Source organism: Chlorocebus sabaeus, chromosome 11 (genome assembly GCF_047675955.1).
Source record: "Chlorocebus sabaeus isolate Y175 chromosome 11, mChlSab1.0.hap1, whole genome shotgun sequence".
In the NCBI taxonomy this organism is placed as follows: Eukaryota; Metazoa; Chordata; class Mammalia; order Primates; family Cercopithecidae; genus Chlorocebus; species Chlorocebus sabaeus.
This window is the reverse complement of record NC_132914.1, coordinates 10,033,294-10,061,239: the sequence shown is the minus strand read 5'-3', so window position 1 is coordinate 10,061,239 and position 27,946 is coordinate 10,033,294. Positions and strand designations below refer to the sequence as shown.

Below are 27,946 nucleotides of genomic sequence, written 5' to 3'. Positions count from 1 at the left end.
CTGTAAATTATGCTGCTATAAACACATGTGTGCAAGGGTCTTTTTCATATAACGACTTCTTTTGAGGAGGGTAGATACCCAGTAGTGGGATTGCTGGGTCAAGTGGTAACTCTACTTTTAGTTCTTTAAGGAATCTCCATAAGGTTCTCCATCATGGTTGTACTAGTTTACATTTCCACCGGCAGTGTAAAAGTGTTTCCTTTTCACCACATCCACACCAACATCTATTGGTTTTTGATTTTTAAATTTTGGCCTTTCTTGCAGAAGTAAGGTGGTATCTGTGATTTTGATTTGCATTTCCCTGATAATTAGTGATATTGAGCATTTTCTCATATGTTTGATGGCCATTTGTATATCTTCTTTTCAGAATTGTCTATTCACGTCCTTAACTCCCTTTTTGATGGGATTGTTTCTTTCTTGCTGGTTTGAGTTCCTGGTAGATTCTAGATATTAGTCCTTTGTTGGATGTGTAGTTTGCAAATATTTTCTTCCACTCTGTGGGTTGTCTGTTTACTCTGCTGATTATTTCTTTTTCTGTGCAGAAGCTTTTTTAGTTCAATTAAGTCTCATCTATTTATCTTTGTTGTTGTTGTATTTGGATTTAGGTTCTTGGTCATGAACCCTTTGACGAGGTCAAAGTCTGGAAGAATTTTTCTGTTATCTTCCAGAATTTTTATGGTTTCAGGTCTTAGATATAAGTCTTTGATCCATCTTGAGTTGATTTTGTATAAGGTGAGAGATGACAATCCAGTTTCATTCTTCTACATGTGGCTTGCCAATTATCTCAGTATCATTTGTTGGTTAGGGTGTCCTTTCCCCACTTTATGTTGTTGTTTGCTATGTCGAAGATCAGTTAGCTGTATTTGGCTTTATTTCTGGGTTTTATTCTGTTCCATTGGTCTATGCACCTGTTTTTATACCAGTATCATGCTGTTTTGGTAACTATAGCCTTATAGTATAGTTTGATGTTGGGTAATGTGATATTTCCAGATTTGTTCTTTTTGTTTAGTCTTGCTTTGACTATGCAGGCTCTTTTTTTGTTCCATATAAACTTTAGGATTGTTTTTTTCTAGTTCTGTGAAGAATGATGCTGGTATTTGGATGGAGAAAATAATCTGGATGGAGCACTGAATTTATAGATGGCTTTTGGAAGTATGGTCATTTTCACAATATTTATTCTACCATGCATGAGCATGGGATGCATTTCCATTTGTTTGTGTCATCTACGATTTTTTTCAGGGGTGTTTTATAGTTTGCCTTGCAGAGATCTTTCACCACTTTGATTAGGTATATTCCTAAGTTTTTTTTTTTTTTTTAAGCTGTCGTAAAAGGGGAAGAGTTCTTGATTTGATTCTCAGCTTAGTCACTGTTGGTGTATAGCAGTGCTACTGATTTGTGTACATTGCTCTTGTACCCTGAAACTTTACTGAATTCATTTATCAGATATAGGAGCTTTTTGGATGAGTCTTTAGGGTTTTCTAGGTATACGATCATATCATCAACAAACAGCAACAGTTTGACTTCCTCTTTACCAATTGCGATCCCCTTTATTTCATTCTCTTGTCTAATTGTGCTAGCTAGGACTTCCAGTACTACGCTGAACAGAAATGGTGAAAGTGGGTATCCTTACGTTGCTCCAGTTCTCAAAGGAAATGCTTTCCACTTTTCCCTGTTTAGTATAATATTGGCTATGGGTCTGTCACGGATGGCTTCTATTACCTTAAGTTTGTCCCTTCCATGCTAATTTTGCTGAGGGTCTTAATAATAAAGAAATGTTGGATTTTTATCAAATGCTTTTTCTGTGTCTGTTGACATAGATTTTTGCTTTTACATCTGTTTATGTGGTGTATCACATTTATTAACTCATATATTTTTCGGGGGTGGGGGACAGATTCTTGCTCTGTCACCCAGTCTGGAGTACAAAGGTATGATCTTGGCTCATTGCAACCTCCACCTCCTGGGTTAAAAGGATATTCATACCTCAGACCCACAAGTAGCAGGGATTGCAGGTGTGTGCCACCATGCCCAACTAATTTATTTGTATTTTTAGTAGAGTCAGGGTTTTGCCATGTTGGCCAGGCTGGTCTCGAACTCCTGGCCTCAAGTGATCCACCCGCCCTGTCTTCCCAATGTGCTAGGATTACAAGCGTGAGCCACTGTGCCTGGCCTGACTTGTGTATGTTAAATCAACTCTGAATCCCTGGTATGGAGCCCACTTGATCATGGTGTATTATCTTTTTGATACGCTGTTGAATTTGGTTAGCTAGTATTTTGTTGAGGATTTTTGCACTGATGTTCATACGGGATATTTATAAATATGTGTATGAAAAGTTTCTGGAGCTTGTTTGTTTCCCACTGATATGCTGGTTCTGACGGATCTACTGCATTGCCAGTAGTGTTCCATGGTATTGATATTCTAGAGTTTATAAATCATTTCCCATGTAGATGAACACTGAAGTTGTTCAAAGTATGTTACCATTCAAGTAACACAGCATGAACTTTTTTTATTTTTATATTAAGTTCTGGGGTACATGTACAGGATGTGCAGGTTTGTTAAATAGGTAAATATGTGTCATGGTGGTTTGCTACACCTATCAACACGTCACCTAGGTATTAAGCCCAGCATGCATTAGTTATGTTTCCTGATGCTGTCCCTCCCCCTGTCCCCCAGAACATTTGAAATATGCCTCCTTTTACACAATTGTAGAGGTTTCTCTGGGCTAGGTACCAAAAAGTAGACTTTTATCAAGCATTCTAAACTTAACAGGGTGTGAAGTAAAATCACATTATAACCTTCTATCCTGTCTTGACATTCATTCCAATCACTGTCCTTCCCAATTACAGGCTTTTGATGGCCAATATTTTAGTTCTATCTAGCCCAGAAATTAGAGGCTGTATTAGTTCGTTCTCACACTGCTATGAAGAGACTGGGTAATTTATAAAGGAAAGAGGTCTAATTGACTCACAGTTCTGCATGGTTTCTGCATGACTGGGGAGGCAGGAAACTTACAATCATGATGGAAGGTGAAGAGGAAGCAAGGCACCTTCTTCGCAAGGCGGCAGGTGGAAGAATTGCTAGCAAGAGCAGGGAAATCTCCCTTATAAAACCATCAGACCTCGTGAGAACTCACTATCATGAGAACAGCATGGAGGAAACCGCCCCCATGATCCAATTACGTCCACCTGATCGCTCCCTTGACACCTGGGATTAGGGGGATTACAATCCAAGATGAGATTTAGGGTGGGGACACAGCCAAACCATTATCAGAGGTCATGACTGCTATCATTTCATACAAACTGTTTAGATTTACATACATTCTTACCTTTCTTGTTGCATGTCTGACCATCCCATGGGGCCCACTTCTCTTCATTGCAGAGTCATCTTTTAAAAGTTTCTTTAGTGCTCTTATCTTGATGGTGTGCTCCCTTAGTTTTTGTTTGAAATGTTATCTTATTGTCATTCTTCAAAGATCACTGTACTGGTGACTCAATTCTAGAGTGACAATTGTTTTCCCTTGGCACTTTGAAGATATCATACACTGTGGTTTTCTGGCTTTCTTTGTTGGTGTTAAGAAGCCTGGAGTCATTCTAATTTTTGTTCCTTTGTAGGTGATCTTTGTTCTCTAGGTGGTTTAAGATTTTTTTTTCTTTTAATTGATTTATTTTTATTTTAAGTTTATTGGTACATGTGCAAGCTTGTTATGTAGGGAAACACATGTCATGGGGGTTTGTTGTTCAGATTATTTCATCACCCAGGTCCTAAGCCTAGTACCCAACAGTTATTGTTCCTGGTCATCTTTCTCCTCCTCCCACCCTCCACCATTTGGTAGGCCCCAGTGTGTGTTGTTCCCCTCCATGTGTCCATTTGTTCTCATTTAGCTCCCACTTACAAGTGACATCAAGCAGTATTTGGTTTTCTGTTCCCGTGTTAGTTTGCTAAGTATAATCGACACTAGTTCCATCCATGTCCCTGAAAAATACACCATCTTGTTTTTTCTGATGGCTGCAAAGATTTTCAGTTGTGTTTTCAGTGCTCTATAGAAGTATAGAGAATGGTGTCACAAACTCCCATGTGCCCATTCCCCACCACAGCAACTCACACCACCCATGTTTTTCTGTCTCCTTACCTACATTGTCTCCCTGCCAGGATTATTGTGAATCAGATCCCAGACTTCTTATTGTTTCATCTATAAATAGTTTGGTGCATATTTCTAAAATTCTTTTAAAATTGGAACATTTTTAAAAATTGTAGTGGACAAATTATAGAGTAAAATGCAAACTAGGCACAAATTTCTAAGATAAAGGAGATTCCAAGATTGTATAGAATAGAAAGGGCCTGAGCAACTCATCCAGACACCAGAGATTGCCAGTTCACTCTCATTTACCCATCCTAACTTCCAGCCCTACCCGTTTCAGAGGCTGAGCCATTTGTCCGAGGTCACGTAGAGAATGACTGGGAAAGTAGGAGAATCTCCAATTCAGGGCTCTTCCCACAGCTCGTGTTCCCTACATTGTTCTTGAATGTTCCCAAAGTCCTGAGAAAGAAAAGAGGTAGGGAGTGGGCATTGTGGCTATGGAGAAAGAGGAGTCGGTATTTCCAACGTATATCAGAAGCAAAACTTGAACTCACCTTTCACAGCCTTCCTTAGCACCAATAGCCAAACACCAATACCTGTGTTTTATACAGAATGCACTTCTGCCGACTCCCACCCTTGCTGTTTACACACGTTTGTTTCTCAATTATCGAAAACCTCCTGTGTGCCAGATGATTCTCTAAGCCCTGGGGATGCTGCACTGAATTAAGCTGATGTCCCTAGCTTCGTGCAACTTACATTCTAACCAGGAGAGGGAGCAGGCCCTCAACAAGCGCATACATGTCAGGGAAGCACCATGGAGAAAATAAAGCAAGGGGAGGAGCTGAGCAGTGTATGAGGGTGAGTCGACAGAGATGTCCTCTCCAATAAGGAGGCGTGTCACCAGAGACCCATGTTAAAGTAAAGGATGCAAGAAGGTCAGAATTTACCTTAAACAGAGTTGATTTAAGCACAAACGTTGAGGACAGGCCTGTCTGGGAAGCCCAGATTCTACAGAATGGAAGTCTGTATTCCAAAGTGAAGTTTGGGATCCTTTATACAGAGGAAGCTTGGGAAAGCCTAGCAGAATTTCAGCATCTTTCTATGTAAGGTTTAATGCATCATTTAAATGATCTAATTAGTCCAGGTGGTCTTTTTCTTTGGGGAAAGGTAGATTTAACATTCCTCACTGAAGATTTAACAGGCTTGGCATCTCGGTGTCATCTCGTCTGAGTTAGGTACAGGACAATAAAGGAGTCAGTTAATCTGTAACAAAGATCTGGGTTTGGTAGTGGGGAAGGCCTGGTCTCTGGTCTCTCCTAGTCATTCACAGAAGAGGAACAATGGGGAAGAGAGTTCCTCTTTAATCTGAGAAGCAGAATTGGAAACAGGTGGTGTGACTCAGTCTTGGAGCTTAACATCCTTCTGGGTACAATAAACTTGGACGGTCCTGAAACAGTATTTTCTTTGACACCTTGAAGGAAGGGAGAAAGGGAACTCTATGGCTCTCTAAGGGAAGAGTCCTTGGCATGTTCAAGGATCAAGAAGCCAGTATGATGATCATGGAGGGAGTAGAAGGAAGAGCAGGAGATGAGATGAGAGAAGAGCAGTGAGGCCAGAATCCTCTTGGGTCTTCTAGGCACAGTCAAGATTGAAGGTTTTACTTTGAGCGGGATGGGAGCTCCCTGAAGCACAGTTTTTAACTCCTCTAAGCAGGAAGAGGGGGGTGAACAGTGCTTGTGATAGGGTGTGAGGACAGTCAGTTCATTCTAGGACCAAGCAGAAATGGGTTGTAAAGTATTTGTTCCTGTTTTCCATGTGACAATTTCCTTCCTTTGATGCGGAGACAAAACAGAAAGAAAGTTTGCTTTTGTATATCATCTTCAGAGTCCCTCTGCGCTTAAGGATGTGTATGCATGTTGGAATGTCCTGACATGAGTGTCCAGGGTGCTGTTGTTGCCTTTTTTGTTGCAAACAAACACTCGTCCTTGAGGTGTTTGCCTTCTGATTTGAACCTCATCAGGGTAATGAATACCGTGCCTGCTAAGAGATCATATTTTGCATAAGCTGCTTTTGAGAGAATGGTGAACGGTTGATTCCTCAGAGAAAATGCCTAGCAGACCTCTGCAGAGAAGTCCTGATTTCTTCTATGTGTCATTCCCAGTTCTTTGTCTAGAGAGTCAAGTATTGAACTAAACGACATTTCAGGGTCCTTTCTCTCCTCCAAGTCAGTGGTGAAATGGAAACTTAGGGGCTCCAGAACAGGTCAGATCAGTTTCCATACCAGCTCTATGAGTCAGGACCCTGCGGACTTGGGCACTTGACTTCATCTCTAGGCCTTTCTTCATCTGTGTCATGAGGGTAACAGCGCTGATCTTGAACACTGTTGTCATTATTGAATAAAGATGCATAATGTGCTGAGCTTGCCTTGATTCAGGTGTCTAGATGTGGGTGGGGGATGATATGGAGGGTGGCAGGTAGGGAGTGTCCTTATAGCTGTGGTCAGGGAAAACTGAAATAGTCAGTTGTTTCTCCAAGAGCAGCCATGCCACCTCTGAAGCACCAATAACTGGCAGGGCCATCTGTCCCCTTTGGGTTGCAACCTGGCTTCAATTCTGACCCTGACATTGAGTACTCCTGAAGCCTTCTCTCCTTGCTTTCACACCTGAAGTCTCCCCTGCATATCCCAGACTCCTCAGTCTACCAGAGCACTCACCTTGCTTTCTTCATCCCACCCTGCCTCTGATAATGATGCCTAAGTACTCTAGACAGGAGGAAGTCTTCCCCAGAAGGGTAATCTAGCAGCACTTATACTCATATTTAATGCCCCAGAAACCTTGTGTTCAAGAAATTCTTCCTCAAAGGTCTTATGTCTTTTCTGTTAGAGCTTCAGCCCCGTTCTTGTATTCTAGGTGAATGAAACGAACATGATGCTATAGACATTGATGGGTTTGAAGGCCTAAAACAAACAAGTTTTGTTAAGCCAAGATTCTTTCTCGTCTTTACCCTTTACATGCTAAGGAATTTCCTGTCTCCATTTTGTCTGTTCCCATCCTACTCTACACCCTCACCATTCCCTAAGGGGACCACTTTAACAGCCTCCCAACACCCTCTTCCTCTTCTCTACACAATTCTGCTCTGAGCAGCCAGATTCTTTTTAGAACATGCATACTGGACCACGCCACTCCTTGCTTTAAACCCCTCCGCAGCTCCCTACTGCTCTTAGGGTCTTAGTCTGCTCCCATATTCTCACTCACCAGACTCAGAATGTCCTGGCCTCTCAGGCCTCTCACCCTTAGCCTACACCATTTCCTGCCCCTCTGGGAACTGCAGTCACACTTGTACTTTCCATGACACAAAGAGACCCCCCCTACCACATGGAAGTCTCCTGCCCTTGCCCTGCGTGTTCGTAGGCTGGCTCTCAACTTCGGGTGCAAGCTGGAACGTCACCTTCTCAGAAACATATCCCCTGATGGGCCTGTCTAAGGGCTCCTCCCCATTCGGTCTCAGCACTCCCCTCAACTTCCTCCCTTTTACTTAATTGCATTTAACTGCTGATTTGTCTTTCCCCCACCAGAATGTTAACTTCTTGAGGGTGGGATCTTTCTTGTCCTCATGCCTGGTGATAGTAAGTCCTCAATACATAGTTGCTGAATGAATTTATTACTTTTTATAACAGTGAAAGATTACAAAGAATCTAACTATTCAGAAATAGGGGACTCACCAAAAAAATTATGATAGAATTAGTCAGATGTGGTGGCTCACACCTATAGTCCCAACGACTCAGGAGGCTGAGGTGGAAGGATCGCCTGAACCCAGAAGGTTGAGGCTGCAGTGAGATATGATCACGCCATTATACTTTAGCCTGGGTGACTGGTTGAGGCCCTGGTTTTTTTTAAAAAAGTTATGGTAGAATCATGCAATTGCCTGTTATGCTGTATAGAGGAATATATTTTGGAATGAAAACAATTGTTAGTCCCATTTTGTGAAAAAAAAAAATTATCAACATTAGGTTTGTGTTGTTGTTGTTTTTTGTTTTAAAAACAGACTGCAAGGACAGCTACCAAATATTAGCAGTGTTATCTCTGGGGTGAGTGATTTTTCTTCTTTTCTTTAAAAAAAAAAAATGTGTTTTAAACATTTCCTACAGTGAAACAAGTATTGCTTTTATAGTGGAAACACAATGCTAAGCAGAGCTGTGCAATGCTGACCTGGTGTGGGGTGGGAAAAAGGGGGTTGAAGAGGCGGTGCTTAGGGTCCAGAGTCTGAATTGGCCTCATTCTGGTTTCAGCTCTGGAAGGAGTGAAGAATGAGCCCCCAGAGCCCATCCAGTCCCTCACAGATGCCATACTGAGGGCTCAGGAAGATGCACCCTTGCAGCCTGTCCCAGCTTCCAGGCTGAGTCGCCTGAGCAGCTTCTTTCAGAAAGCCTCTTGTGCCACAGGCACACCCAGGAAGAAGTACATCTTCAATTGAACAAGAAATAACATGAATACAAAGTAAGTCAAATGTAAAGAACAAAAAATGCACTGTTGCACTGGTGGGGCAGGAGGGTGAAAATCGTGCCCCTCACAATAGGTAGTGTCTATAAAAGGACAACCAAGGCCAGCACCAAAGCTCACCTGCAGAAGGCGGGTCTGTCTCAACACCAGCTGCCAGTCACTATGAACCTTTAGAACTGGGGATGAAGTTTCTTCCGTTGTTTGCCCAGATGTCAGTGAGACCGCTCCACAGCAGATAAGGGGAGCTGTGTGTCAGGGAAGTCCCAGCCACTAGGACAAGCTGTACCCCAGGCAGATGTTTCTGTTCTTATGCAAAGAACGGTGCAATCCATTCAAGTTCACAGGGGCAGGTGGCACTTGAAAAGGCAGGGGTCAACTTGCAGGGCAGAAGTGAGCAAGGACGCCTTCCTGGGGCATTGGGAGAGCCCAGTAGAGTTTAGGAGGAGGGAGGGGCGATATCGGGGCAATCCTCTGAGGCCCTCTTTCCTCCTCAGGCAATGTTCAGGAAGACCCTGCAATCTCTCTGCAGGCTCATGGGAGCGCCCAGAACTGAGACAACGCACAGATCCAGGCCACTCTAAGCTCTGCCTCCATTTTCACAGGGCACATTCGTGTGTGTGTGTGTGGGTGGGGGTGTGTGTGGGTGTGTGTGTGCGTGTGTGTGTTCTCTTCTCAATAAAGCCAGCAATTGTTAGACTAGGTAGGCCCCACTCTAATCCACTGTGAGCTCCCCTTACCTTGGTAACATCTGCAAAGACCCTATTTTCAAACAAGGTCACTTTCCGGGTTCTGGGTGGGCATGAATTTTTTCAACCCAGTACATCTGGGAACAGAGCAGTCAAGGGCAGAAGACGTCAACCTGAGGATGAGGCTCGGAGGCAGAGTTTTGAAAGAAGGGTGATCAGAGGTAGGGTCTAAGCAACACTGGTCTGCTCCCTTGGAGAAGAATTTTCCCTTTTTCCTTCTGCCCTTCAGGCAGGGCTGTGGCCACCTCCTCTCTCATACCTGGCATTTAAAAGCCAAATGGATGCCACAATCTTCTAATGCATCCAGACGTGCAGCTAAAATATTCCAAAAATTCCAGCAAGGATAAAATAATCTCAGGTCTACATTTGCCACCAGTGCCCTCTTCTGGGCAGCTTTATTTTAAGCAGTGTCATGAAACACTTGTGTAATTGTCAATATATGTATTTGTGCACTCAGTGTCACCAGAAAATATATTTATGTCTGTTGGTTACAGCCTAAAAAGTTTAAGAAATCATGTTTAGATGTTTTCCTGGTCAGGAAAGTCCAAACTAAAAAGGGCTCTGTGTGTGTGTGTGTGTGTGTGTGTGTGGGTGGGTGGGTGTGGGTGTGAGAGAGAGAGAGAGAGAGAGAGAGAGAGAGAGAGAGAGAGAGAGAGAGAGAGAGAGATGGGGGCTCCCTCTCCACTCTAAGATGACACTAAGAAGATGACAGAGGCTGTGCAGGTGTTTTCCCTGTGATCTCCCCTCCTCCTACAAATCATGCCCAGAGGAGGGATCTTGAGGATCTGCTCCTGCTTCCCCAGACCCATCTCCACACCAAAGCCGGCCTGGGCAGAGGACAGCAGAGCTCATATCTCTGTGGAGAGCAGGCTGGGCTCACCGCAGGCCTCTGTGTCATTGTTCGTCTTCACTTCATAGGCCTCATTCTGAGACCTCTCCTGACACACCCTGGTTATCTGGCTGTCCTGGGAAAAGCACCTACAACATTCAAGATAGAGAAAATCATCAGGAACTGACAACCCTCCTCCCCTTCCCTCAGCAAGTAAGGCATCACACATGCACAAACACATGAACATGTGCACACACACACAGGCACACACACACACGAACATGCATGCAATTTCTGTGGCCTCATTTTCCTGTGATGGCTGATGAAGCCACGGCGCCATGGACGTGTTCAGATTAGGGAGAGGGTTCCGTGTGGGAGGATGTCTGGTGTGGATCCAAGGAGATCTGAATCCTGACTCCAAATCACTTACCCTCTGGCCCAAGTCACTTAGAGCACCCCATGCCTCAGTCTCTCTTTCTATGAAATAGGAGTGACATATGCCCTGCCCTACTCAGAGGCCTGTTGTGAGTTACAAATAAAGAAACAGATAAGATGGCGCTTTGAGACTGGGAAGAGCCAGCTTTGACCTAAGGGTCCTGGGCTGTGCCATAAAGGGCAGGGTGGGCCTGTAAGGAAGCCCACCTGTGAGGGCCTGCCCTCCCACCCCCAGCTGCAATAGCTGGGCCTTTGGGCATTAGTTTGGCACAGCTGAGATGTGTGCGGCATCCTATTTTGAGGGTGCCCTTGATTCTGACACCAGCTCCCTGGAGTAAAGGCACAGAGAGGAAACCTCACCTAGGAGGGTTTGCTCTCCCAAGCAGAGGGCAGTGAGCCAGAGTCCCTACTGAGCCTGAATCCCTCCTGAACTCCACACCTGCCTGTACTAGAACATGTTTTCTCTTATGGGGACAGGGTCCTCTGCTCACTGGGTCCTGATTCTTTAGTCCTGAGCCATGAGCTCTTCCTTTTCCAGTTTGTGCTCAGCTCAGTTCCTCCCTCCGTCTTTATCCTCAGACCCCAGAAGGCATGAAGGGAAGATCCCAGTCCATCCTCTCAGAGCTGAGTGCTGGATCAGCGCCCCTGGCTTTGAGGATCTCAGGCAGGGTACGGGCAGTTCTCTCTCGGGGAGGCCTGCAGATCGTCACCCGCCCCGCAATGGGAAGGAAAGATGAGAGGTGGAGCTCCAGGTGGATTGGGAGGAAAGGGAGATGGAGTGGGCTTTGGCAAGGTGTCGGGGGATAAGCTTGAGATGCAGAGTGGCAGCAAGCAGGCAACAGCATCTCTGGAGACCACTAGGCACAGGACATGCTGGCCTGTCCTCAGCACAAACAGTGCCAGGGCCTGAGCTGCCCTTAGCCTTGAGGACAAGGCCTGGGAACTGGAATGTGGGCTATGCTTTTCTTCACCAAACTGAAGCTTGGCACCCTGAGGGTTGTTTGTACCAACTGCAGTAGGCAGACCGGGAACCAACGCTTCATGAGCACTGACTGTGTGCTGTGCTGGGTGCTTTCTGTTTGCTTGTTTCATGGGGAGATGTATCTCTGGGGAGAGGGAAATCCCCTGAGAATGTCCCATCTCCTCTAAACCCCCCACCCCAGGTTCTCTAAAAATTCCTCTGCCCTTATGTCACAGAGAACAAAGCTTCACAGGAAAATGCCCTTAACAGGGGGGGATTTAATTCACCATGAGATGCTAAAGATGGTCATGGAGCCCTCCTTAAGCAGAGGCTTTCAGGAGACCAACAGGGAAGAAGGCAGTACAGGGACCCAGCATGTCTTCAACTTTGGTTAAATAAACCTGTAATCGACTGAGACATGTCGCAGTCACTTTTTGGTTAACAAGGTCAACCGAGGCCCAAGCACCAAAGTCCACCTGAAGAAGCTGGGTCTATCTACGAACCACTTGTGAGCCACTGTGAACATTTAGAACTGGGGGCTAAAGCTTATTCTACTTGTTTGTCTGGATGTCAGTGAGGCCACTCCATAGTAGACTCTCCCACCTTTGGTTCAATGGGACGGACAACTTTGGATTAGGACTAAGGAGAGAGATTTGATCTTGGAAGATACCTTAGGCTTCTCGTCTCTTATCTCCCTAGGAGACTGTTGGCTGTCAGTCTCTATACTAGGGGTAAGCCCAAGTGACAGGAACAGTTCTGGAAGCATCTCCTTGAGTTTTCAGGAAAGGTTTCACAGACACAAGAAGAGAACAGGGTGGCAGAGCAGCATCAGATTTGGTTTTCAGTTCGCTTTTCCATCTCCACACGTGTTGGCCGAAATTCACAGGGTCACCTCGCCCTACTCCCGTGGGTATATTTGGATTACGGATGAGAGCATAAGAAGGTGGGCTGTGGGTTACGTACGGCGGAGTGCTGCTGACTACAGTCCCCGTCACGTAAGAAAGCACATCAGATTGCCATAGAGCAAGTTATGTTATTGTTGGAATAACTGAAGTCCATTTTAATTTATTTTTAAAAATCATTCTGAAACTGTGTCCCCCCTACCACATAGTAGCTGAAGGGTACTCTGTTTTCCCTTTTTCTGTCCTAACCAAGAAACACAGCATGCCTCAACTGTTCTGTGACCCCAGCAGCTACACAATTTGCCCTGCAGGCTGGAACCCGAGGTTAGGCTTTGAACATTCCCAGACACCTACAAAGGTGTTTAGGTTGTTGCCCCAAACACTGAGAGGAACTGGCCAGGCCCGGAGCCAAATGCCTTAATCTCTCATCAGCTCCATTCCCTGATCCTCATGCTGCAGACCTCGCTAGGTAGCACCTCTTTCCCTAACTGCCTATCTGGAGGATATGGTGAAACCCAATTTCTACCTAAGTTCTCATAATAAATGCTTTGAACTGATCACCCTGGCGTCTAGTGCTTCTTTCTTTGGGATTCCAACGGGTCCCATCTTGGGATGGCTTGGGGTACTCCCTTGTGGGAACTCCCCTGATGCCAGATGCCACTGCTGGGTGACTCCAGCTGTGAATTCACCGGAAAAGAACACAGGAATTACTGACTAGTTCTTTATGCTCCTTCAAAGGTCAGAGCTCAATTTCCTTGCACCTGATTTCTCATCTACAAAATGGTATTTCTAACACCTCTGTGGAACTTTCCTCCAATATCCTTCTTCCCTTTTTTTTTTTTTTTTTAAAAAAACCATGCATTTGGCTGCCTGGAATGGAGAATATGTTTTCCACCCTCCCTTGCAGCTAGGTGTGGCCATGTACCTGAGTTCTGACCAAGCAGTGGAAGGCAGAGTCCCATATGGCACTTTCAAGAAGTATTCTTAAAGAACAAGGGCACATCCATTTCTGTCCTGCCTGACTTCTTCATGACTAGAATGAAACATGATGCCTGGGGCTAAGCAGTGATCTTAAACCATCAGGAGGAAGTGATATATTAAAAGGTGGAAGAGCCAAAAGATAGACAGAACCTAGATGACTTATGCTAGCAGAGCTATTCATCATTTTGCATAGTTTGCCTTCAGACTTTGTTCGTAAGGGGGCAAGGGAGTGTGAGTTTTCCATCACAGGCAAACCCAATCCTGATGGATTGACTTAGTCTATCAACATTGCTGTGAGGATTTAAGGAGACAATATAAAATCCTTAGCAGTTTTTCCGGCATGAAGTCAGAGGGCAACTTTTTTTTTCTCAAAAGTAATGAAATATTAAGGCTACTGAAACTTGGTTCTGAGAACACTGAAAGATATGGAAAGACCACAGAACCTGTTTCCACATTGGCCAGAATGGACTGACATTACATCTTTGAAGTTGGTCATAATCAGAATGTTTTTCACTGCTTCTAAATTGTATGCACTATTGGATAAAACTGGAACAGTACTGACTCCATGTTAGAGAAAAGCTTGCTTGCTTGAATATAGTTACTGCTTTTCTTGAGACTATAGATAATTCATTAAAGACAGCCTCAGAAATACAGGATCTTCAAAAGAGATAAAAGAAAATACACTGACAAACAACTCTGGGAATGGGCTGAGCGGCTTGATAAGAATAGCCTGATAGTACCTGCAGAAGGTCATGCAACATTGACCAAGAAAACAGCGATTGCCTGCCTGCTGGAGACTGCACATGTTTCACAAGAATGCTTTGATCAGCCAGGTACAGTGGTTCAGACTGGTATTCCCAAAACTTCAGGAGGCTGCGGTAGGAGGATTGCTTGAGACCAGGAGGATGAAACCAGCCTGTGCAAAAAAGCGAGACCCTGCCTCTACAAAAACTAAAATAATAATAACAATTAATAATAATAATAGCTAGGTACGGTGGTACATGCCTGTCATCTTATCTACTCAGGAGGATCACTTGAGTCCAGGAGGTCAAGGCTGCACTGAGCCAAGATAAAATCACTGCACTCCAGCCTGGGTGACAAAGTGAGACCCTGTGTCTAAAAACAGAGAGAGAAAAAAAAGCTAAGGCTATTTTCAGGTTAGGTCAGGCTTAGTAATAAAAACTTTTTGTGAAATGTTTCGATCATTGTTTGCACTGCTCCTAATTTCCCTTAAAACCTCCCGGATCAGAGAGGTGGTCTTTGAAGATGAGTTCACAGTCTCCCTCGAGTTTTTGGCTTCCTGAACATAGCTAACTTTCCCTTTCACCATTTGTCTCTAGACTTTTGGCTTTCAAGCAACAAGTGGCCTAGATCTGGGTTTGGTTAGAAAGTTGGGCAAGCCCAGCCAGAAGCCGTGTGCTCTGGGCCGTGTGCACCCTGTCAGCTCCCAACAGACAAAGCAATTGTCACAGCATCATACCAGAGCTAACTCATCCATGTTGTTGGGACGACTTCCTGGTTCCCAAGAGGTGGCGCAATTGATGGCGGCAGCAGGTCAGGGCTAACTCACTGACATTACCAGAGGTTAGCAGCAAATGCACTGGCTACTCCTGGCAGAAGGGAACTGCAGAGACCGCCCCAAAGTCTGCCAAAGAGAGGCTGCCAAAACTCTTCTGCTTCAGGGAAACTTCCTCCTTTCCCCCAATCAGTGCTGACTGCCTACTTTTGCTTTTAGTTGGTGAAAGGAAACTAGCTTTTTTTTTTTTTTGAGATGGAGTCTTGCTCTGTCGCCCAGACTGGAGTGCAGTGGTGTGCTCTCGGCTCACTGCAAGCTCCACCTCCTGGGATCACGCCATTCTTCTGCCTCAGCCTCCTGAGTAGCTGGGACTACAGGGGCCCGCCACCATGCCCAGTTAATTTTTTTTTGTATTTTTGGTAGAGACAGGGTTTCACCGTGTTAGCCAGGATGGTCTCCATCTCCTGACCTTGTGATCCGTCTGCCTCAGCCTCCCAAAGTGCTGGGAAACTAGCTTTTTGGATGAGCTGATGAGCTCTACAACCAGGTAAGTCTACTGGGGTGCAAAGTAGCAGTCCACTTTCTTTACCATTTGGGCCTGTGGACCATTTGTGGTACCACTGGTAGAAGAAATGACTCATAGTGACTCTACACCAGTCTCTTCCTTTATGAAAGCTTGGGTTTGAAAAGTGCTTCATTTGTTTTGGTTGTGTTTTGTTTGTGTCCACCATGGGAGGTTTTTTCATCAATGCCCTCTCAGAGCCCACTGTGGTTCACATTGGCTGGCTGGTCAGCCTACAATGATAACCCTATGACAAAAAAGATAATCTACTGCAACACAGTGTGGCCAATGGATGTGATACACGAGGAAGATAGGTGGCCATGACATGGTTCTTTGAATATAATGTTATACGGCTTGAACATGTCTATCAGAGATCAGGAAATTGGGACTGTATACCTTATATTCAAGCTTTTATGTTGGTACATAATAAGCATGCTTCCCAGAAAGGTTGCCAGCTGATGGTGCAAATAGGACCAAATCAGGTAAAATCTCCTCACTCTCCATCAACTGACGAGGAACAGAAGGAGATAGGATAATCTTGTCAACTATAAACCCTCCACAGGCAAATGATGCCGAGGCTTTGCAGGTGCCTGTCCCATTGCAGCCTGCTCTGGTGCCTGTGCAGGCTCCCACGGAGGCCCCAGCTGCAGCACCAGCACAGTATCCTGAGTTGCCCCACCTCTGCCCCCTCCACCAGAGGATTATCCAGACAATTCAGACGTACAGGGTGTGGTGGCCCCTCCTCATTTTAAAGGTAGCCAAGAAATAGGCTCCCCTTTTAAGACCTGACAGGGCAACTAAATTTGGCCAGAGCATACACCCTCATGGGGCAGAACAATTTCTGTTATGCCAGTTCCCTGCTGGAGGATTAAACGCACAGGGCCATGCTCCCGGACTATTTTGGTTGTTCACCATTTTCTATCTTTGACTAAATAAATTGAAAAAAATTCAAATCCATCCTATAAGGATGATCCATAGGAGATGACTGAAATATTCACCAGTACTTTTCTACTCATCATTCCACGATAGTAGGTGTACAAGCATTATTAAATTTTATGATGCAAGGGGGTTATTTTTAGACAAGGCTAATGATGGAGCCAGAAGGCTACACCAGGAAGACCCTGCTGGGTCCTCCAATACCCCAGAGGCAATTTCCTTAGTGAAACTCAAATGAAACCTTAATAATGAGGTTATATCTTGACTGCAGGATTACTCCTAAGAAAGGGAGTGCCTCAGCAGCAAAGCCTGAATAAAAAACATCCATGACCTCTGGTAGGAAGTCAGTGAAAACCCAGCTGCTTGGTTGGAACAAGTATATCTGGCTTACAGAAAATATTCAGATATTGACCCAGAGCCTCTGGAACATGTTTGGGTCATAAACATAACTTTCATCAGTCAAAGTGCTTCTGACATTAACAGAAAAGTAGAAAAGCAAGAAGGGACTATTGGAATGAACCCTTCCCAATTTATAGATACTGCTTACAAAGACTTCAATGCTAGAGAAACAAGAAAAGCTAGAAAGGCAACCGTTTTTTGTGGAGACTGTTCAAATAGGTAGAAGAATGAGGGGTGAAATAGAAAGGAACCCCTAGACAAGGACCAGTGGGCCTACAGTGGGGGAATCTGGACATGAGAACTGTGCCCCCCTAAGTTAAAAGATGGTAATAAAAAAGACAAGGGGGAGGAAAAGGGAAATACAAGCCAAAGAAGCAGATGGTGGAGCAGGATTGTGAGTCTGATGAAGACTGATGGGGCGCAGGGACTCTGCTTGGTTTAACAGAGCAATAATAACTTTCCTACAGAAGCCCTGGGTACCAGTGACAGTAGGGAACAAAATGACTGACTTACTGGTTGATACTGTAGCAATGTTTCCAGCCAAGGCTGGAGTCACTGGGAAGTTACAACAGAGACTCTTTCTTAAGCCCTAAGAATATAAATTGGGGGATACAAGATTGAGGTATAGCTTTCTGTATATGCCAGATTGCCCTATTCCATTGTCGAGCCAAGATTTGTTATGTAAATTAAATGCCCAAGTCACTTTTGCTCCTGAGAAACAACATGTAAGAATCCAGGTATCACCCAAACATGTCCTATGCCTGCAGGCACTGGTGATTCAGCCAGAGAAAAGAACTCAAGAACCATTTCTGCTGGAAGTCTACAACAGAGTGAGTAGCACTGTTTGGGAAGACAGGGAACCTGAACTAGCAGTCAAAGCTCAGCCTGTGCACACTGAATTTTAAAAAGCATTAATTCCACATAAAAACAACACCACTTAAAAGGTAAAGAATTACAAGTCAAACAGGGGGATTTACACAGGTATCTGAAGCAGACTTATTCAATCATGACAGTCTCAATACAATACCACTATCTTGCCAGTGAAGAAACCAAACTCCAATTAGTATCAATTTGTGCAAATTTGAGAGCTATTAATGATATTGTTCAAGATACCCACCCAATCGTGGCTAACCCATATACCCCACTTACAGCTATGCCCGGGGATTATGGCTGGTTCTCAGCATAGGAATTAAAGGATGCTTTGGTTCGGTGTCTACCAATTGAGAAGAATGCCCAGTTGTTTTTGCACTTGAATGGCAAGATCTGGAGACTAGGGCAAACTTCCAAAACTGCTAGACTGTACTGCCCCAAAGATTTAAATATTCCTCTACCATTTTTGAAAAAAATCTTACCAAAAGATTTGAGAAGCTTGCCATTAAACAGGGGAATATTATTACAATGCATGGTATTTACTCATTGCTAGTCCCACTTATGAAGATTGTTTATACCAATTTTCTGTTTGTTTTGAGACAAGGTTTCACTCTGCCACCCATGCTAGAGTACAGAGGTGTGATCATGGATCACTGCAGCCTAGCCCTCCTAGGCTCAAGCGAGCTTCCCAACTTAGCCCCCTACGTAGCTGGGACTGCATGTGTGTGCCACTGCACATGGCTAATATTTAAAATTTATTTGTCGTAGAGATGGAGTCTCACAATGTTGTCCAGGCTAGTCTTGAACTTTTGTGCTTATGCGATCCTTCAACTGTGGCCTTCCAAAGTGTCTGGATTACAGGCGTGAGCCACTGCACCTGGCCAATACTAGTTTTAAACAGCCTGGTGGAATTGGATCATAAAGTATCTCTTTGCAAATACGCAAAGAGCAGGTAGTCTATTCAGGGGTTTGCCTGCAATAGGGTAGACAGAGTCTGATGTCTGACAGGTAACAAGCAATAGCCACTATCAAGGCTCTCAAAAATCAGACAACTGAAAGGATTCTTAGGTATAGTTGGCTTTTGTCACCTTTGATCCCTAATTTTGGTCTCATAGTAAAGTGCTTATCTGAGGCGTTTAAAAAGTCAAGAGTCAGAGCCTTTATATTAGACAGTGGAATGCCAACAATCATTCAATAACATTAAAGAAAAACTAAGGAAATTCTTTACAGACCCCCAAGATGTTTACCCTAAGACAGTTATTACATTGAATTTCACCCTGACCATGTAAATTGATGGCTTATCTTCACAGGCATGGAACAAGAGACATAAGTCATCTCTCTTCTCACCTGAGACAAATGTGTATCTGATTGCTCTCCCTGCCTGCTTATCTTACGTAAAAATGCAGATTCATTGAGCTAGATGAACGTTTAAGTGACTGTTCCCCTACCCCCTCGTACATGTGAAGGCTAATCAAAGACTCAAAAGAATGCAACTGCTTGCCTCTTATCTACCCACACCCTTTTAAAAATGTATCTTCTTCTTTCCTCAATACCTGGCCTTTTCCCTTTAAATATTGGGATCCCAAGACCCTCTTTGGAAAAAGCACGAGACACAATATTTCCTGCGGATCTATGTTCTTTCCCGGGCACGTCCTCAACCTCGGCAAATAAACCTAAAATGATCAGGACTCACCGTGGTCGTTTTTCTTTAGTTTACATTTCCTAAGCTACAGACCTGTGTAACATGTTACTATACTGAATACCGTAAGCAACTTCAACATGATGGCATTTGTGTCTCTAAATGTCTCAACAAAAAAAAGATACAGTAAACATATGGTTTGAAAGATAAGAGTGGTATGCCTCTAAAGGGCACTATAGCATTATAGTATTTATATGTCTTTGTCCAGGGTTCCTGGCTCATAATTTCTATAACCCTCATTATAGTCTTGTTATAGTGCTGGGACACTTTAGGCTCAGAAAACACTCATTTCTCTCTCTCTCTCTCTGACTTTTTCCTGCCCTCCTTTCACCTGCCCAAGGCAAGACTCTGATTGCGCATCACAAGATCCTCATCCCAGAGAGGGTCCTGCCCCTTCCTTAGGAGGTGGGAATGCTGCACAGAGAGGCCAAGAAGAATCTGGATAAGCCTTGGTGGGTTTTCCCATCTCAGACAACTAGTGATAGATCATCCCTTCTGGTCCAATTGCATTTGTACATGGTTGTCAATCATGTCTACCCAATGAAGTCCCCATTGAAGGCTCAAGAGGACCGGGTTCAGGGAGCTTCTGGAAAGCTGAACATGTGGAGGCTGACAGAACTCATCCCCATGCCAGGAGGGTGGCACACCCCAACTCCACAAAAGTTCCTGGGCTAGGGACCCCTCCAGACTCACCCTATGTATTTCTTCATCTGGCTGTTTATTTCTATCATGTAAAATACCCTTTGTAATAAACCAGTAAACGTAAGTGTTTCCCTGAGTTGTGTGAGCACTCTAGCAAATTAATCAAACACAAAGAAGAGGTCATGGAAACTCCAACTTGAAGCTGGGGGGTCAGATATTCTGGAGGCCTGGACTTGCTATAGTGGGAAGAAGGGGATAGTCTTGGGAGACTGAGCCTACAACCTGTGGGATCTGACACTATCTCCAGGTAGGCAGTGTCAACATTGAACTGGAGGACACCTAGCTGGTGTCCCCTCCAGAACTGCTTGCTTGCTTGGTGTGTGGGGAGAAATTCCCCTATAAGTCGTCACAGAAGTCTTCCATGTTGATGGTTGTTGTGGTGTGTGAGCAGAGGAAAAACACACTGGAGTTGGTTTTTCGACACACAGGCACTTACCATGAATGGAGCTTGCAGGACTGGAAGTTGTTCTGGGTGAGTCAGGGAGTGAGTGTTGCCTGCACGTGAAAGCCTAGGACATTAATGCCCACTGCTGTGGACTATAAACAGTGGACACTTAGGCTATACTCAATTTGTTAAAATATTGTTCTTTCTTCAATAAATTAACCTTAGGTTTCTATATATTTTTCACCTTATAAACCTTTTAATTTTTTAAACTTTTTGACTCTTGTAATAACACTTAGTTTAAAACACAACTGTACAGCTTTTCTTTATTATATAAGCTTTTTTCTATTTAACATTTTTTTTTGTTTTTAAATTTTTCTGTTAAAAATTAAGACACAAACACACTCATTAGCGCAGGCCTACACAGAGTCAGGGTCATCAATGTCACTGTCTTCTATGTTGTCCCACTGGAAGGTCTGCAGGGGCAATGACACGCATGAAGCTGCCATGTCTTATGATAGCAATGCTTCCTTCTGGGATATTTCCTGAAGGATCTTGGCTGAATCTGCTTTTCAGTCAGCTTTGTTTTTAGAAAGCAGAGGCCAGGCATGGTGGCTCACACCTGTAATCCCCGCACTTTGGGAGGACAAGGCAGAAGGATCACATATAGCCAGGAGTTCAAGACCAGTTTAGACCACAGAGCAAGAACCTGTCTCTACAAAAAACAAAGATAAAAAAACATTAGTTGGGCGTGATGGTGTGCATCTGTTGTCCAGTTGCTTGGGAGGCTGAGGTGAGAGGATGGCGTGAGCCCATTCAACACTTGAGTGAGCTATGATTATGCCACTGAAGTCCAGCCTGGGCAAAAGAGTGAGACTCTGTCTCAAAACCAAAACAAAACTAGAAAGCGTACACTCTAAAATAACAATAAAGGTATTGTAAACACATAAACCAGTAATGGTCATTTATGATCATTATCAAGTATTGTGTACTGTATGTAACTGTCCAAGCTATACTCTTATACACTGGCAGCTCAGGTTTGTTTATACCAGGACTACCACAAACATGTGAGTCATGTGTCATGCTACCATGTTATGATAGTCACCATGCCACTAGGTCACAGAAATTGCTCAGCTCCATCATAAGCTATGGAACCGCCATCCTATATGCAGTCTGCTGTTGGCTGAAATGTTGTTATGCAGCCCGTGACTGTGCACTGGCATTTGTCCACTCGGTCTTCAGCCTAGCTTTGTACTTTGTCTTTGACTTTTCGGCTTCCACTGCAATTTATTTCAAGCTTGGACTCCTTGAGGATCTCTCCGACCCCACCATGGTCTCTGTTTCTTGCCACCAGTCCCTGGTTGCACATTCTTAGCAGCTGCCCCAGCTTAGTCTGATTTATGGGGCCCCTTATCTCATACCTTTTGGGATCTTGACCAAGTCAGGCTACACGGCAGGAGGAAATGTCAAAGGCAGAGGGAAAAGTGGCCCTCTCACTTAGTCTGTCTGTATCTCCAGGGTCTTCCTTTGCATGGTCTTCTTTCCTTCCACCCTCAAGTCCATTCCTCTCCTGTTTCTCTCTGTCCCTCCAGGGTTCCTACTCTAACTGCATTATCTAGAGTCATCTTGCAAAGCGGTTTTGTTGAACTATTGTATTAACACTAAATACAGCTGCCCTTGGAACGATCACACCCAGATTTTTTTCTAATTATTGTTCACCTTGAGTGTACTATATTTCAGTGCTGATCATTTTGTCCTTTGGCTCAGAGAGCTGTAAACTGCCTTTTACTTCACTGATTCATCATTCTCTCATCTTCCTTTCCCATCTTCCTCCAAATGTGGACCTTTTTTTTTGAGACGGAGTTTTGCTCTTGTCTCCCACGCTGGAGTGCAATGGTGCGATCTCAGCTCTCTGCAACCTCCACCTCCTGGGTTCAAGCAATTCTCCTGCCTCAGCCTCCCAAGTAGCTGGGACTACATGCATTCACCACCATGCCCAGCTAATTTTGTATTTTTAGTAGAGATGGGGTTTCTCCATGTTGGTCAGGCTGGTCTCGAACTCCTGACCTTAGGTGATCCACCCACCTCGGCCTCTCAAAATGCTGGGATTACAGGTGTGAGCCACTGTGCCTGGCCCAAATGTGGACATTTCTTAAAGGTAATTCTCTGTTCCTCATTTGTTTTTCAAAAAATTGTAATAAAATATACATAATAAAAATGTACCATCTTAACCCTGTTCAAAAGTACACTTCATTCATGTTAAGCACTTTCACATTGTTGTGCAACCAATCTCCAGAACTTTTCCTCTTACAAAACTGAAGTTCTTATACCCATAAAACAACTCCCTATTTGCCCCTCTTCCAGCTCCTGACAATCACTCTTCTACTTTCTGTCTCTATGAATTTGACTACTCTAGCAACCTCATGTAAGTGGAATCATACAGTATTTGTCTTTTGACTGGCTTTTTCATTGAGTATAATGTGACGGTTAATTTTACGTGTCAACTTGGCTGAACCATCATACCCATACATTTGACCAACATTATTCTGGGTGTTTCTGCGAAGGTGTTTTTTGGATGAGATTAACATTTAAATCAATGGACTCTAAGTAAACCAGATTACCCTCCATAATGTGGGTGGACCTCATCCAATTAGGTGAAGACCGTATTGGAGCAAAGGCCGACCTCCCCTGAACAAGGAATTGTGCCAACAGACTGCCTTTGGACTTGAACTGTAACTCTTCCCTAGGTCTCCAGCCTGCCAGCCAATACAATCAGATTTTTATTTACCAATCCTCCACAACTGCAAGAGCTAATTCCTTAAACTTCTTTTTATCTCTGGGTAGACACACACACACACACACACACACACACACACACACACCCTGCTGGTTCTGTTTCTCTGGAGAACCCTAATACAAATAATAGCCTCGGGGCTCATCCATGTGGTAGCCTGTGTCAGAACTTCCTTCCTAGACTTAGTTATACTCTGTTGTATGTATACACCACACTTTATCCATCCATCTGTCAGTAGACACTTGGGTTGCTTCCACCTTTTGGCCGTTACGAATAATGCTGTTATAAACACGGATGTACAACAGTCTCTTCAAGACACTGCTTTTACTTCTGTTAGTCATATACCCAGACGTGAAATTGCTGGATCATATGGTAATTCTATTTTTAATTTTTTTCCATCGTGACTATACCATTTTACATTCCCACCGGCCATGTATAAAAGTTCTAATTTCTCTGTATCCTTGCCATCATTTACTTTTTGTTTTGTTCCTTTTGGGTTTTTTGAAGTTCTTTCTTTCTTTCTTTTTTTGAGACAGGGTCTTGCTGTGTCACTCAGACTGTAGTGCAATGGTGCAGTTATGACTCACTACACCCTGGAACTCCTGGGCTCACACAATCCTTCTACCTCAGCCTCCTGGGTAGCTGGGACTACAAGTGTGTGTCACTATTCCCCCGTAATATTTTTTTAAATTTTTCGTAGAGGTCTGGTCTCACTATGTTACCCAGGATGGTCTTGAACACCTGCCCTCAAGTGATCCTCTCACTTCAGCTTCCCAAAGTGCTGGAATTGCAAGTATAAGCCACTGTGCCTGGCTCTGTGTGTCTGTGTGCGTGCGTGTGTGTGTATGTGTGTGTAATAGTGGCTATCCTAACGGGTTGCAATGGTACCTCACTGTGGCTTTGAGTTGCATTTTCCCAGTGACTGGGATGTCGAGCATGTTTTCATGTGCCTGTGGGCCATTTGCACATCTTTTTTGGAGAAATATCTATTTAAGTATTTTGCCCATTTTTTAATCAGATTGTTTTCATGTTGCTGAGATATAGAAGTCCTTCATAGATTCTGGTTATTAACCCCTTATCAGATAGATGATTTACAAATACTTGCTCCTATTCTGTAGGTTGCCTTTTCACTCTGTTGATCTTGTCCTTCAATGCACAGAAGTTCTAGCTTTTGTTGTTGTCCAGTTCATCTATTTGTATGTTATTTTACAAATCCCTCAACTCATCATCAATATTTTTATTTTTGCTGCCTGTGCTTTTGGTGTCATAGCCAAGGAATCATTGCCAAATGCAACGTCATAAAGATTTTCCCCTCTATTTTATTCCACCAGTTTTATAGTTTTACAGCTTGCTTTTAACTTTAATTTTAAACTTTAACTTCAACTTCAGAATATCCATTTTAAGTTAATTTGGATATATTGTATAAGACAAGGATCCTACTTCATTCTTTTGTAAGTGGATACCTCTTTCCTTTTGGAAACTTCCTTTCAACAATCTTACTACCTCCATAGCTTTAGTTTAGATGTTGTTTCCCAGGGGTGATCAAATTCATATATCCAGATTTTACCACCTTCCTGAGTTCTAGTCCCCATTTTCAAACACTACTGAAAATTTAGTTTGACTAAGTACATCAACCTATTATGTGAAGAAATAATATGTCCCACCCCACTATGGTGTGGCTTAATGAGCTAAAGTAATATATCAAGATAGACATAATAATCCAAGAAACTAGGGTTCAGAGAAGCAAATATTATTAGGGTACATCTTGCACTGTTCCAGAGTGAGGCATGTAGGGCCTTGGGGACAGAACAATCTTGTCTCTAATGATGTTTTCTCTTATAGCACAGGCACATTTCATGAGCCTTTCCCACTACCTAGGTGTTACAGTTTGGATATGGTTTGTTTGGCTCCACTAAGTCTCATGTTGAAATCTGATTTCCATTGTTGGAGGTGGCATACAGCGGGTGATGTCTGGACCATGGGGGTACATCCCTCATGAAAGGCTTGCTGCCATCATGGCAGGAGTGACTGAGTTCTCACACTCAGCTCCTGAGAGAATTGCTTGTTGAAAACAAACTTGTACGTTCTACACGCTCTCTTTCTAGAAGAGGATCTAAGGAAATTTATAATAAAAGCAGAGGAATGCTGAAACCAAACCCAATTCATATCGGTAATAGCTACCATTTGTTAAGCTTCCACAATGATATGTTAGATGTTAAGCCTTTTATGTTACCAGGACTATCTCATTTATCCCGTAAGAATTCTAGAACATAGGTTCTATTATTACCTTTATTTCATTCGTGAGAAAAGCAGAGACTCAGAAGGCTTAAGTCATACGCCAAGGTCATCCAGCTAGTTAAATGGTGGAGTGGGGAATCTGGATCCAGGCAGTCAGACTTTATTAGAACATGTACTTAAAATTAGCAAGAAGGAGTGAGAACAACAACAACAAAAAAATTTAAAAATGCTGGCCGAAGAAAACTAAAACAATGTACAATATTTAGCCGTGAGATCACTAGCAATGAAGGCAAAGAAGAATGCATAATGGGTTTCTATAGCTCTCACTGTCTGGTTATAGAAAATATTTCTACATTAGTACAAGAACTTTTCTTCCTAGCCCTGAGTTTTGAGAGGAGTTTATGAAGGTCTCTGAGTTCACTCCATCAATGGTATCATCTAAGGCTGTTTAATAATAAATGCCGAGGTAGTCCACATAAGGAACTTTTGCCTTTACCTTTGAGACAAAGCCCAGGGTCTCATGTTAGGAGCACAGCTCTCCAAACATAAGCTTCCAGGGCAGAGGTGAGGGGAGGATGGAGGGACACAATCCAGATTTACAGCCTGGTGGGAATGGTCTTTGTCCTCTCCGTGTCTATTGCCACTCTTGAGGTCCAAGCCCCTACTGCACTGTCTGGTTTTACTGCACAACCCAACTTGGCTGATTGCTTCTGGTCTCCCCACCAAACCATCCTTCACGCTGCTTCCAGCTTAGTATTTCCAAGACATTGCATTTGCAAATCCACTCCTCTGTTTAAAAATGTTTCAGTGACTTGCAACTTGTCTACAGTGTGAAGTCTAAATTTATTAGCTTGTTGCTTAAAGCCTTCTACAACCAGACCCCGAGCGACCTTCACGTCCAATCACTTTCTATTCCTCCAATGGCGCTTCTTAAACTGGACGATTCCTACCCTAGGAGTGCGGCTGTGTGGGATGGTGTTTGAAGCAATAGGGTAAAAAACCTAGTGTACCTTCTATTCTAGAGATGTCAATTTACCAGACAACAGTTATTTTAAAACTCTGTTTTTATGCAAAAACAAACACAGATGTTATAGGCTAGAATGCAACATTTTTATGGGCCTGTGAGCCACCTGTACATCTTCTTTGGAGAAAAGTGTATTTAAGTACTCTGCCCATGAATTCTAAACTTAAAACTAAGACTTCAAAGACCCTCTAAGGATTCTGCTGGCCACATCCCAAGACCCTGAAGGGTATTACTTCCTCGCCCTCTCCAAACTGCCCAATAAAGAAGCAGGTGACAAAAAAAACTGACCCTGGAATCACCTTTTGTAAACTCCCACCTCCAAGCTTTTCGACAGCTTGTTAATACTGGCTCCTCTCCCCGAAGCCTTTCCTTCAAGTCCCAGCAGCTCCCCCTGACCCTGCTGGGAAGGCGCACCAATTACCTGTCATTCCAGGAAAGCCCGTAGCATGAGATGCTCCCATTGATCATCTGCCAGAACCAGACTTTCTGAAAAGTTCTTAAGGACCAGCTAGTCCAATCCCTCACTGAATAAAGGAGAAGCAAAGTCCACGGAGGTGAGGCGATGCGTTGTCCTCCTAATTAGCAGGTAAGCTCTAGGCAGGGCTGGGTCTTCTGGGCTCTCTGCAAGGTCGTGCCCCGCACGGGGCAGAAACGATTTCATCAATTCGTCATCTAGACGGCCTTTCACTGACACTGTCTCTCCGCGTGGAAGAGCCGCTGGGATGCGCAGTGCAGGTGTCGTCCGTTTCAGAGGTAAAATAACCGAGCTACGGATCTCCAGAGGCCGACTAAAGCCGGGACCAGAAGACAGGTTTCCCGTTTCGGGGACAGCGCCCGTCCCTGGGCGTTGGAACATCGGCTGATGTTTCATTTGGTCAGGTAACCGTCCAGCGCTTCGTACACCTGGCGCTAATCGGCGGGGATTAATCACACACCCGGCAGCTGGCGGAAAGCAGCGGGAGGAGGCGCGGAGCCCCGAGGTGGAGATCCAAGTTCCCGAGCGCGCAAACCACGCCCCTCGGATTACGGCGGCTGCGCGTTCGCGCGCGTCCTGGAGTGCGCATGCGCAGCGGTGGGGGTTGTTCCGGCAGCCTTTCATTGAAGGGAGCCGCCAGTTTCAAATGCAGCGGCGTTTGCCCCGATTCCCTGGGCCTGGCTTTCAGCGTAGCAATTCTGCCGGCGAAGAAGGTGAGCGCAGTGCTGCGCGGCTGAGGACGAGGAGCAGCGGGACAAGGAAGGGCGACTCTGGTGAAATCGCAAACTAGACGTCTGTTCCGGCGCGGGACCCCTGTAGGCAAAGGTCGGTGGCCAGTTTGGAGCGGGAAATTATTCCGGAAGTGGAGGGCGGGGCCAGCGTGATTGACAGGCGGGAACCCTGTGCGGAGACTGGGCAGG

At 44.2% G+C, this 27,946-nt stretch overlaps 1 protein-coding gene and 1 long non-coding RNA gene across 7 annotated transcripts in view; one reads left to right on the top strand and one right to left on the bottom strand.

Moving 5' to 3' along the window:
* Positions 1 to 7: 7 nt before the first annotated feature.
* Positions 8 to 27,754, bottom strand: LOC140712734 (uncharacterized). The gene is made up of 2 exons (XR_012094449.1): positions 26,973 to 27,754; positions 8 to 4,535 (listed from the first exon to the last, which is right to left on the bottom strand). It is a non-coding gene; the product is annotated as an uncharacterized lncRNA (long non-coding RNA).
* DDX11 (DEAD/H-box helicase 11) overlaps positions 27,745 to 27,946 on the top strand; it is a 30,814-nt gene continuing 30,612 nt past the window's right edge. For 3 of the 6 annotated variants that reach the window (XM_007967552.3, XM_007967551.3, XM_007967549.3), the window contains exon 1: positions 27,745 to 27,851. The gene's annotated coding sequence lies outside the window, so the exon portion shown is untranslated. The remainder of the gene's footprint in view (positions 27,852 to 27,946) is intronic. The other 3 variants (XM_037995147.2, XM_037995148.2, XM_037995146.2) reach the window with 1 other exon arrangement.